This window comes from Silene latifolia, chromosome 8, assembly GCF_048544455.1.
Source record: "Silene latifolia isolate original U9 population chromosome 8, ASM4854445v1, whole genome shotgun sequence".
Classification (NCBI taxonomy): Eukaryota; Viridiplantae; Streptophyta; class Magnoliopsida; order Caryophyllales; family Caryophyllaceae; genus Silene; species Silene latifolia.
In genome coordinates, this window is record NC_133533.1 from 27,084,979 (window position 1) to 27,098,231 (window position 13,253).

Consider the following 13,253-nt stretch of genomic DNA (forward strand, 5'->3'; position numbering starts at 1 on the left):
AAATAGAATGACTTAGTAAATGAGTGAGAGTGAATGGGAGAGAAACAATTAAGGACTTGTTTGTTTATGCGTTAATGTTTCGTATAATTATTAATTGTGTTACATGTGGTTTTTATGCACATTTTTATTTATACCTTAATGTTTCGTATCGTTAATAATTATGTTACATATGTTCTTTATGCACTTGCTTATTTATGTCTTAATGTTTCACATCGTTATTTAATTGTATTACATGTTTTATTCATGTATTTGTTTGTTTATGTCTTAACGTTTGTCGTTATTAATTGTATTAATGCATAGTTTATGTACTATGTTGTTTACGACTCGATGTTTTGTTTCGTCATTAATTGTATAAAATGTGTTGTTCATGTATAACGTTTTCGAGCATGCTTTGTTAATTTAAAATACGGTCAATTTTGAAAATGTCCTTTGCATATTACATGTTGTGCATTTTGGTTATATGTCGGTCAAAACTTTTAATCCTTGATAACCCGAGATTTACTCTTATCGTACTTTTATCCTTTTGGATTATTTGGTGGTGTTGTCCTTGTTTGAGGTGATTTCGAGGATGATCCCTTTGTGGTTTCTTGAGGCATCAAGTTAGGATTGATTGCCAGGTTGGGATGTTCAAGTATGAAAGAAAAGAGCGTTTGTTATTATGAGTTTGATAACGAGGGAGTTTACTTTGGGATTATAGGTTGTTGAGATGAAGTAACTTTGGGAATAGAGGTTGTTATGACGATGTTTCGCTTGGGATTATTGGTGTTAAGTTCTTTTATTTATTCGAGGAAATCCTTATTGATGATAGACGGCGATGATATGTGGCATAATATGTATGATTGTGGTTTCATAGTTCATGTGAAGTGAGAGACATAATGAGTAGATTTATCTTATGGTATTGTTTGGGGATATCGTGACTTATGTTCTTGATGGTTGGAATTGTTGGATTTTGTCTTGTGTTAAAGGAAAAGTTATGCGAGTTATTTATGGATCGAGAGTAGAATGATGGAAATGAATTGGATGTTATTGTGGACTTAGATTAGGCACGTTGAGAATTTTGGAGACTATGCTCGTCTTTAATTGAAATGTCATATTTGAGGAGTAAGAATCGTTAATGGCAATCAGTAAGTTATGAAGGAATTTATGATTAATCCGTTGAGGAGTTATTTACTGATCGTATCTTTTAAAGGATTGTTTGAGAGAGACAAACATTAATTTATGGACTTGTGAGATGTTAATGTTATAGTGTTCTAGCGTTTTCCTTAGTGAAAGGACATGTTAACGATGATTTTAATGGATCGTGGTGTCCATGTTTTGAGGATATAGAGATTGCTATGGATGGATTCATTAAGTGTGATTAGATGGAGTTCTTGAGAGTGGAAGGACTTAGAGTTGATGGTCGTAAGAGTTTGCGATCTTGAGAGTTGATAATCTGAGGAATGTAGTGATTGTAAAGAGACAGTTATATAGAGGTTTGTTAGTCCTGAGGTTTTATGGAGATGTGATTAAAGGATGTTACGAGACGGCGTTACCTTGAGTGATGATTGTACGATATTTGTAAAACCCTGGTTATCTACTTTATTTATTACTCCCTCCTATTCTATACACTACTACAAATTTAGGCAACTACAACGCCCCTTTAACAACGATTATTCACGAAAATCACAATAGACGTTGTAGAATGTATGGCGCGAATTTTACTAAAATCAATTACAACGGGTATGGTTATAAAAACCGTTGTTATTATTTTTAACAACGGGTCACACATGCGGAACCGTTGTTAATAATTTGGCGCAAAATTGGCGCAAAGTTAGTGAAAAGTAATCACAACGGTTACTTAAGAAACCCGTTGTTAAAACATATTTGACAACGGGTGTTTTGTACAACCGTTGTTAAAACATATTTCACAACGGTTGTTGTTTAATAACCGTTGTCAATACCTTCCATACTATAAACCACACAAACAGAAGTCTGCTGCAGCCACAAAACACAACCCTTAATACACAAACACAAACACAAACACAGCAGACAAACAAACACAAAACACATACACACTCTCTTTCTCTCTTTCTCTATTTCTCTCTTTCTCATCGTCGCTTTATCTTCTCGCCGTCACTGTGATTTCATCGTCTATTACGTTCTGTATTTATCAGGTAAATCTCGCCGTCACTGTTAGTTTCATCGTCATTATTTTCTTTTTCTATTTATTTCTTTTGCATATATGTGTTTTTATCGACCATTATGTTATTTGTTTAAGTATTGTTCGCATAATTAGTTACTAAAACAATGAAGAAGCAAGATGAAGAAGTAAGATAAACATAATTCATATATATATATATATATATATATATATATATATATTTATAAATACATAAATTAAAAAAAAAAAATTACATATGTAAAAATGCAATTCTTATATTTTCATGGAGGATCTTATTGTGCTCTATCGTATCCATCCTCTCCTCCTTGGCTATTTGAGGCCCGTTCAGCAGTTGCTATATCGTCATATAGCCGCAAATTTCGCTCCATCAAGCCATCTTCTTTGGCGTGCTTTCATGCGGATCGAGCTTCCGCAAGGTAGCTCTGAAACTTTCCTCAATATGGAGGAACCGGCGGATGAAGTTGTTGTTGTTCTCGATCATGGTAAGAGTCTTTAGGATGAAATCATTCATTTTGTTAGAGTTTTTTGAGTTTGATTTGAAAGATTAAGTAGAGTTTGTTTTTGAGTTAGAGTTTGGAGATGAATATATGAGATAATGGAAATGTTAGTTGAGATATGCAATGTATTTATACTAAGCAATGTGTGGGTTGAGTTAATTGCTTTTTAATTAATAAATATGTTAGGAAGTTGTGCCATAATCATCATCATATCTCTCAATAATGCTGCTTCAAATCCTATTACTAACCCTTCTCATTCCATATTATCCGTTCATATGTACAGTGATGTCAGTAATAATGCATGCATCGGAATTCTAACAGGCCGTAATTATGCATGCATCTAGTAATATTTAATTTAATTTTTTTTTATTTTTTAAGAACAAACAACAACGGTTATTTTATAACAACCCGTTGTCTTTAGTTATAACAACGGTTTTGTATATTAAAACCCGTTGTTATAACTTTCCCCCCAAAATTGTGTCACACTTTCCACAACGGGTTTTAATACATAAAACCGTGGTTAATAGTTTTAACAACGGTTTCCTTAAGTAAGCCAACCGTTGTTAAAACCTTCTACAACGGACGCTTTAACAACGTCCGCTTTTTTTATATAACAACGGTTTTTGACCGTTGTTATAGCCTGTATCTGTAGTAGTGATATATTCTTCCCTATTTCCTAAAACGGATTATTCAGGTTTTCTTCCCCTTTCTTATTTTGAAAACTTTTACTCTTATTTTATTCATTTCTCTCTCCTATCACCAAATCCCACCTAACTCTTTTACTCATATTTTATTACTTTTCTTAATATTTTGGCCCCACTATTTCTTATTTAACTCATAATTATTCATCCCTCTCTCCTACTACCAAACCCCACTCAACTTTTTACTCTTATTTTATTCTTCTCCTTAATTCCCGTGCCCATAAACAAAGGGAAGAATACATAGAATTGGAGGGAGTATATGTTAAGGTGTCGTCTTCGGGAAATAAAATTGTTTTTGAATCGTCTATTCTTGTCATCCTTGCACGTGTTAACCATACCTCTTCTATTTGAGCCTTTGAACCAAAAGTTTCTTTTATCTTTGTCCTCTGTCTGTTTCATATATCGTTGCTCTCTATTTGATCTTTATTTCCACTCCAGTTCCTTTTTCTTTGTACTTTTGAAATTATCCTTTTTCATTAATTTCTCTCTGAGCTTTTACTTCTTAAAGCTATGTGTTCTTTTGCCTTGTGATATTGCACGGAATAGAAGTTATTTATGCTTTCATGGTAACTTTAAAATGTTCGAAATCTCTTTAGAGCTACTTGTGATCATCCCGTAGTGGAATCTTGGATTCGTTGCCAAGCGATGTTGTATACTTCGAGTGTGATGTTTGGTTATTTGAGGTTGAGAACATAGTAGCATGGTGGTATGTGAATATGAATTGGGATAACATATAGAGTTTTGGAGAAGGAGTATTAAAGGTCTTCTGAGCTTTGAAAGTTTGAGGATGTTTTTACATTGGGGATACATAGATGTTTGTTTGTTCTATCTGAGGTAAAAGATGTTTCACTTAAGAGTATGAGTGTTATTAAAGGACATAGATTTTTACAGCCTTGTTGTAGTTTTGTGATGTCACGATAATATTCAGTGATAGTAAACTGTGATTGGAAATTGAGATTATAAGCGTTGATGTTATATGGACACAGATGGTAAGATTTGTATGGTGATATCATTACTAATTGTGTTGATGTGAATGCGTTATCGACGGAAAGTGTGTTGTGGTACAATAGGTACTACCTTAACTAAAGGTGCGTGGTTCCTTGAGTGCTTAGGAATGTCGTGATGATAAGTGTTCAAAGGAAATGTTTGGGCCTTGCGAGTGCGACTGATGATTTTGTCATGAGATTGAAGTTGGATAGAATTATGACAATGATAATCAGACTTTAAGGTTTGAGATTGATGACTTTGGATACTAATGTGTATTGAGGATAATCGAGTTTTTATATTAAAGCCTTTTGAGATTAAGAGTTGTGGGTGGTAGTAAGCACTACTCGCTTTGAGGATACTTGAGTAGGAGTGATTTTAATGGCACTCATGAATGAAAGAGTTTTCTCATTCGAAAGATACTTTGGTTTAGAGATTATCTATTTGGGGTTTTGTTTAAGGTCAGATCTTGTGGTGAATGATAAGCTAGAATTGGAGTGTTTGTTAAAAGTTATTTGGATTTGGAGTAATAGTAACGAGTTCACAATTTTGAGAGGGCGTGTATGTTGTTTAATGATGGTTAACGGTAGTTGGATAAGTGTTTGAAATATGAGGATTAGATGTTGGCTTAATGATCTTTATGGACTTCGATGGTATGAGTTTGATGTGGCTTTTGAGATTGTAGAGTGTGTGAAGATTATGATAACTTTGAGGATTTGGGATATCTTTTTCTTTGGTTTGAGTTTTGATATGGATCAGAGTGCGCAGCGGTTAGGATTCCGAGATGACTTTTGTTGATGATCACTTGTAATTCTTACCTTATTTTGATCTTGTCTTTGAATTTCAAGTTTCGAGGACGAAACTTCTTTTTAGGGGGTTGGATTGTAACACCCCGTATTTTATAATAATATTTTATTATAAAAGTATTTTATTAAATTGATTATTTCGGAATTTAATAATGTATTTTGAAATATTTATATTTATCGTCTTCATTCTCTATTTTATTATTTCTCATTTTAATCTACTTTTGGAAGGGTTAAAATGTCCGTGCATGATTTTACTATTTTAATTTAATAGTTTCTTTTCTATAATAAGCGCTTCTTACGTTTTAATATGGTCCAACCTGATTTGTAATCAGATAATCCATTGTATAAGCTAATGGACCCAAAGCCCATTAGTTAATCCCTTATAAATAGAATTAACCTAGCAAGCAACTAGGTCAATCCTTTTGTTTTCACGTAAAACCTGCCACGCACGCCTCTCCTCTCTTATATAAATAAAACCCTAAAGCTAGCAAGCAGGTTGCTCATTCTTTTCTTTCGTGCGTGAAGCCTGCCGCGTCTCTCTTTCTATCTTTTCTCTCTTTTGTTCTCTTTTCTCCCTTTTGACTCCATTGTTGAATATCTTTTCTTCTTCCAAACCTATACACAAATTATATTTTCACAATTCTTGCTCTTACCTTTACAATAATTTATTCTCCAAATATTTTTATGAGAATTATTTATATGGACCTTTAGACCTACCTTTATGGTCTCTTATTTTAATGGGTAAAGAAGAAGGATAGTTTTTCATGGCGTTTTCAAGGGTTTCGATTTCTGCCTTTCTTTAAAGTCGGTTTTTGGGACGTGGACACGTGTTGGAGACAAGGTTTTCTTGGTCGTGTCTTTCTTGGAGTTTTCATTCTTATTTCGCATCATTAATTGCTAAAAAGGTAATTAGGTGTTTCTCTTTTAATTGTGTTTATGCCAATTGATGTAATTAATATGATTTAATGATTGTTTTGCATAATTGGTACATGTTTGATTATTTGTTATCATGATTAAATATGTTTCGCATGTTTGTATATGTTTTTACGCATTAATTATATATCGTATGTTGCTTATGCATTAAATTATGGGTGTCATGAGCGCAATTAGGGTTTACGAATAAACCCTAGTGGCGGCATGATAGGCGGCCAAGAGTTCCCTCCAAAGTTATAGCTAAAGCTAGTATAACATTGATGATGATTCAAGCGTTATAGCTTAAGTTAATACGACTTTGGGTAGCTACTCTAGTTATGGCTGAACCTACTATAACATTGTAGTACGAGTCAAGGTTATAGCTGTAACTAATGTAACCCTGGGATTATGGCTCAAGGTTATGGTTAATGCTAGTATAACTTTGAGTTTCGTGTCAAGGTTATGGTTGAGGTAGTATAACTTCAAGTTATATATACTAAAGTTATAGTAGAGGTTACTATAACCTCGCATCCTGAGTTCATGTTATGGTTAGGGTTACTATAACATTGAATGGTTAATATGAAAGTTATAGCCAAAGTTACTATAACATTGGTTGCTTATACTTGTTTCATATGTTGCATTGGGTTCAACGTGTTATGTCCTTGTGTTACATATGTCTTTAGTTACCCTATTCATATGATAAGTAGTACAGTCAGTTATACTGTTCTATAAGTTGAGTCGTGATGTTAATCATGCATTGTTAGTCTTTGTCGTTATCTTTGTATACTTGTTACTTGGTTGGTTGTATAGATGACGATAGTATCAGTTATATACTATCGGAATGAACAAACGCTACCCTTCGGGGATTCTTATGGTCTATGGTCGGGGGGGTAGCAGAGGCAGTTCGTTATACGCTCTGTTCCCCGAGTGTCGTTTGGTGTAGCAGAGGCAGTTCGTTATACGCTCTGTGTTTCATCGAGAGGTCTGGCCAGGTCTTAGGCATGTAGGCAGTGGTTATACGCTACACATAGTGTGGATGCAGTTCGTTATACGGTCCACAGTGGATGCAGTTCGTTATACGCTCCATACCGACTATGGAGGCAGTTCGTTATACGCTCCATATCTAGAGCGATTCGTTATACGCTCAGTGGTTAGAGCGATTCGTTATACGCTCTAACGGCGTTCATTCTATACGTTGTGTTTGTTGCTAGGGCGATTCGTTATACGCTCTAGTGGTTGGAGGCAGTTCGTTATACGCTCCATTAGTCAGAGGCAGTTCGTTATACGCTCTGAGGGTTGTTTGGTTTGGTTATGGTTGCATTGAGTTTGATTGTCCTAAGTTTCTACAAGGTGTCGTAACATGAATTGTTGTCATGTGTCGTCTCATGTGGTTTAATTTGGAGTTATTAATTAGGTGGTTGTCCTAACATGTTTTGGTTTGATGGTAAGTTCGTGTTGAGTCTTCATGAGTATAGATGGTCTCACATGTTTACTGGTTTTGCATTATAATTGTTATTGATTATTAGTTATATTCAATTGTTGTAAACATGACTGGGAGAGCATCTAGTTACTCCCGACTGATTGTCGACCCCCTTCTCAGGTTGTTCAGATTGTTGCTGTTTTGGGTGATATCTTGCTGGGAAGTTCTGTGCGGCGAGATGAATAATAAATTAGGACTTTGGTTTTATGTTTTAAGAACCTTTCGAATAATGTATTAGTTTGTTTTGGAGTTAGTAGCGAACCGGATTTGGGCTTGGTGTTTCCGCCACCTTGACCCTTTTATCAGTATCGTACTCTGATATTCATTTTATATAAGTTTTTCCTTTGTTCTATAATCCGGGTTGTTACAATAACTCAGAGCAAATGTCTAGGCACGTACAAGTCTCAGCTGTCCATATCTATAACAAAGTAACGACCAAAGTTGTGCTAATAAAACAAATTCAAAAGCACGAGTAATAGACCAACGCATCTCTTACTCAAGATGTGACATGATACCGAGACTCAGCCAAATACTTTTCAACCTTGCAAGACAATTTTGTTGGATTCTCGCGGTTTCACTCATGCACTCATAATGGGTGAGATATATGTAAGATAGAAAGAAATAAGACTCTCACTCGACTTATGAAATATGCATGCAATCTAATGTGATAAGAGATTCTCCAACTAATACGCATTCACAAAACAGACCAAGTACATGTATCAAAGACAGAAAGGTGGTAAAGTGGCATGAGTATAGAAGTGGCTTGTGCAAAAGCACGTATGGATATGTGAGGCTCAAACGGTAGTCGCAGCGCTAGACCAATAGCCAAATCTAATAAGAAATAAAACAAACATCCGACTGGAGAAATAATCTCAACTTTGACAACATATGAGAGAAATGTAAAGGCTCTCCAAATGTGCATTTGACTCCAGTAATTACCACACACGACCTCCTAACAAAACTGAATGAAGCAAACATTTTTCTTCTTTTCTCTTTCTCTTCTGAATTCTTTTTTTCGAAACCTTTTTTTTCATCTTTTTTTTCCTTTTCTTTTCTCTTTTTCAACATAAGAGGTCGCACAATTGCTACAAAAAGATAGCTACTACCCACATGACAATAAAAGTCCCAACCCAACCAAAGTAGCTATAACAATAAGGACTCAAGCAACTACGACTGTCCCGAAAAAGGTAGGCAAATTCTGGAATGTAGCTAAGAAATAGGATATAAAATGGCTACATGGTTCAAACGGGCTAACAAAAACTAGGTAATGTAAGGCTTTTTTGAACAAAAAGAACCGCCTATCCTCATGTACTTAATCAAATGAACGCGCAAAAGCTAAGAAACTAATGTCACACTTATGCAGTTTGATATTACATACTCCACAAGGAGACCACACTCATCAGCCTAAATAACAATGAGACCGGTTTATTAATGTTCCCGGCCTAGGAAGCTCTAAAGACCTCAGAAATTTAAGTGGTTTACCAACAAAATAAAGTCAAGTCTACTCGGCATAAGGCATATTGTGACGGTTAAAACTTGAGTAAAGAGCTTTGTTCATCTTAGCTAACAGGTCAAAACAATGTACATGGACAACTAAATGAGACTCAAATGTAAAGACAAAGCAAATTATCATCATTGCTATACAATTCACCAAGACTCGACTCAAAGTAAATAAAAATAAATAAAAACATGTTTTTGTATTTTATAATTTTTCAAATTTTTTTTTTGAATTTTTTTGAATTTTTCACACACAACATTAAATAAAAGCACACAACAGTAATAAACACACTCCTCCAAACCTAAATGTCACAGTGTCCTCATTGTGACGCCTACAGCATAGCAGTCACACAGAAATCCAGCAACCTATGGGACACAACTAACAAAGGGAAGAGGGTAAAAAGGAAACGCAATAAAAGCAAAAAAGAAAGATAATACATTTGTGAGTCAGTGCGAAGCCTCCCCAAACCAAATTGGAAAGAGAGGGATGTAGTAACCAGCTGTCACTACTGGGCTTCATCAGTATCATCAAAACCATCAATCTCGGCATAAATGGACATCAACTCAGGATCAGGAACAGGAACGACACTACGGCCACGACCACGGGTGGCTCTTCTAGTACGGCCTCTACCACGGTTGCCTCTTGGAACAACAGCAGCGGAAGTAGAAGCACTAAACTGACCAAACAGTCCTCTCTGGGAGCAAGGAATACCGGCATCCTCCGCAAAAACAGAAGTAGGCTGAGAGGGGCGGACGGGAGTGTAAAAGGGACGGCCCAAGGCACCGTAGGCAGTACTAAACTGCCCGAACTCTGTAGGAGTCACTCCATATATATGAAACACACGGCTGTCATCACCCGGGGTGGTGTAATAGGTAGGTGTCACACCCTGATACTGGCTCCCTGAAGCAAGAGACATGGCCTCCATCTGTTCCCACATCCTCCTCTCTGTCAAAGCAGTGTTGATGCCCGTATGCATCCTCACTTCTCGTTCAATAGCTGGCTCAAAATGGTAACCTGAAGCATAGCCTGAAGCAGGATAGGCTGAAGGAGGTGGAGGAGGAGCAGGCTGAAATGAGCCAGGCAGATGGGTAGTGGGTGGGCGACGTCGCCGGCGCCCGCCGGTGGTGGTAGTAGTACTAGACCCAGGAAAAGTGACTAGAAGGTCCTCAGGAATCAGATAAGTAACAGGTGGGGGTCGCTCCACAGCCGTACTCTCCTCAAGGGGGTCTACAGTAGGTAAACGGTCACAAGGCAGAAGCATGTAAGACTCACCCCGGACCCTCCAGTAATGGTCCTTCCCATTCTTGATGTCAAGATAAGAAATGTCATAACGAAGGTGGTCATCATCAACAAGTGGCTCATAGTCATCCATGGGCTCGTAGGGGTCATCACCCTCAAAATCACAAACAGCCCTAGCTATCTTGGTGACAAGAGCACCACAATCAAGGTTCCCATACCTCCCAATCATCCTGTTAAAAGCCGAACACACAAGAGCAGGGGGAGAGAATTGGAATGTCTCCTCCCGATAAGGATTCAAGTAACTAGCAAGGATTAAGACCTCAATAGTGGAGGTCTTGCTCTTGTCGTTCCGGCCATACAACAAATAGCTCAAATACCTCAAAAATAAACGAAGACAAACGTGTTGGACGTCCAACAAAGCCATAGCACTGACATCCGCATCCGCATAACCGGTAAACAATGGAAAATATCGAATAGCGGACAACCCACCAACACCGTACAAGTCTCCGTCTGTATGCTTATCTATTCCCAGAATTTGTGACAGACGGTCAAAGGTTAAGGACCGTTCAACATTAAGCAATCGAAACTTGATAAGATGATCACTGGGAAAGTAAGTAAATAAGCTCAGAAACTCAAGGGTTAAAGCGGGGTAAGATAATTCATGTAGTGTGAAAAGACCCTGCAACCCTATCTCATTAAACATGCCATACATAATGGCATCTATCTTCAATGTTCGCAAAATTTTCCTATCCACGCATCGAGTGGCATTCATAGATTTAGTTAATAGATACTCGAACCTGTCCTTTTGTGCTTTGTCACGGAATTCGATGAATGGGTAATCGTCCAAAGGAGACAAGTCGTCCTCCGAAGACACAACCTCTTCGGGAATCACCTCGGGTTGCTGAACCGGGGCTCTCCTTTCTCGAGTCCTCTTATTTCCTTGCCTAGAAGTCGACATTATCTACATAAAAGCAAGTAGACAATTAAACTTCAACCTTAGCATAAAAACAGTCCCGTTTGTGGCATAAATGGGTCTCAAAAATCAAGTTTTAAGACTCAAAATCACAATTAAATCATCCAAAAACTTAGGGGAACATGAGCATGTATTAAATAATGAAGATTCCAAGCAATAGAACACAATTTCTAACCAATTTAATGCATAATTTCGACCCGGATTTTGAAGAACCCTAATTCCCAAATTAGCAAATTAGGCATGAATTTCAACAATTAAGGGGCTAGAAAGCAAGGAAATAGCAATTGTATACTAGCAATGGAAGATCTAATACAATAAACTCAAGTTATAAGCAAGAAATTTTAGAATTTTTCGGGACAAAAATAGCAATTCGTGACATACCTTCGCAAGATTAGCAATGGAATTGAGAAAATAAGCACAAGAGAATGATGCAAACAAGTAATAAGCAATTAAACACAAGTTTTAAATGAGATTTGATGATGATTGATGAAGATTGAAGAGAGAAAGAGCAATAAAGGAGTAATAATGCAGGGGAAAGTCGAAAATAGAAGAAGGAATTTGAAGGAAGTTAGAGTAATTGAAGCCGAAAACCAGTAGAAATTAAACGCGGAACCGGGTTTATTTTGGATCCTCGATCGAGTCGTGCCTGGCTCGATCGAGGAACCAATTTCAGGACTACCCAACTTTCGTTCTAAACTTTTTGAAATTCTTCACTGGTGCCTCGATCGAGTCGCAGCTGGCTCGATCGAGCTGATAGGTTCCTCGATCGAGTCGCAGCTGGCTCGATCGAGGAAGTAGGCTTAGGCTTCTTTTTTCTTCGTTTGTTACTCGTAGCTTCAAATCCCGTCAAAATTCCTGCAAAAGATACTTGAAAGCATATCAAGTACCCTTTCCTTATCTCTCAAAGTTCAAGGAAACATAAAACCAATAACAAAAACTTAAATTTGAAATCCTAATTACAAACTAATAATTTACAAAATCCGAGCTGCCTCTCGGTAGCGCTGGTTTTTGCGGTCCCGCACGACCGTAATTCCTCATCGGTGAGAAGAATCAATGGCATAGAGGTCCAAAGCCTCTATCACCCCGACATACGCTCCTTCATGGTAAATCTTCAATCGTTGCCCATTCACCTTGAAGATTTCCCCTTTGTCAGTTTACAGTGTAACTGACCCAAACTTGTTCACATCAGCTACAGTGAACGGTCCAGACCATCTACTCTTCAGCTTACCTGGAAACAAACGCAAACGAGAGTTAAATAAGAGAACTTTCTCACCAACATGAAATTCCCTTGGCAAAATATGCTTGTCATGCCACTTCTTCGTTCGCTCCTTATACACTCGAGCACTATCATAGGCATGCAGTCGAAACTCATCAAGCTCATTCAACTGCATCAGTCGTTTCTCATCCGCCAGTGAGGGATCCATATTCAGCTCCTTTATGGCCCACATAGCCTTGTACTCGAGCTCCACAGGTAAATGGCAAGACTTGCCATAGACTAGTCGGTACGGTGATGCTCCAATCGGGGTCTTGAATGCAGTACGGTAAGCCCACAAAGTGTCATCGAGCTTCCGACTCCAATCCTTTCTGTTCTTGCTTACTACCTTTTCCAAGATTTGTTTCAGCTCTCTGTTGGAAATCTCTACTTGTCCACTGGTTTGAGGATGATAAGCCAATCCTCTGCGGTGTGTAACGCCATATTTCTTCATGAGAGAATTAAGATGACGCTCATTGAAATGCTTGCCTCCATCACTGATCACTGTGCGAGGCACTCCAAACCGTGGAAAGATAATCTTCTGAAACATCTTAACAACAGATTTAGTATCACAAGTGGGAGTGGCAATTGCCTCCACCCACTTAGAAACATAATCTACAGCTACTAAAATATACTGATTCCCATGAGAAGTAGGGAATGGCCCTTGGTAATCAATGCCCCAAACATAAAAAATCTCCACTTCGAAGATTCCAGTTTAAGGCATCTCATGCCTTTGCGAGATATTGCCCG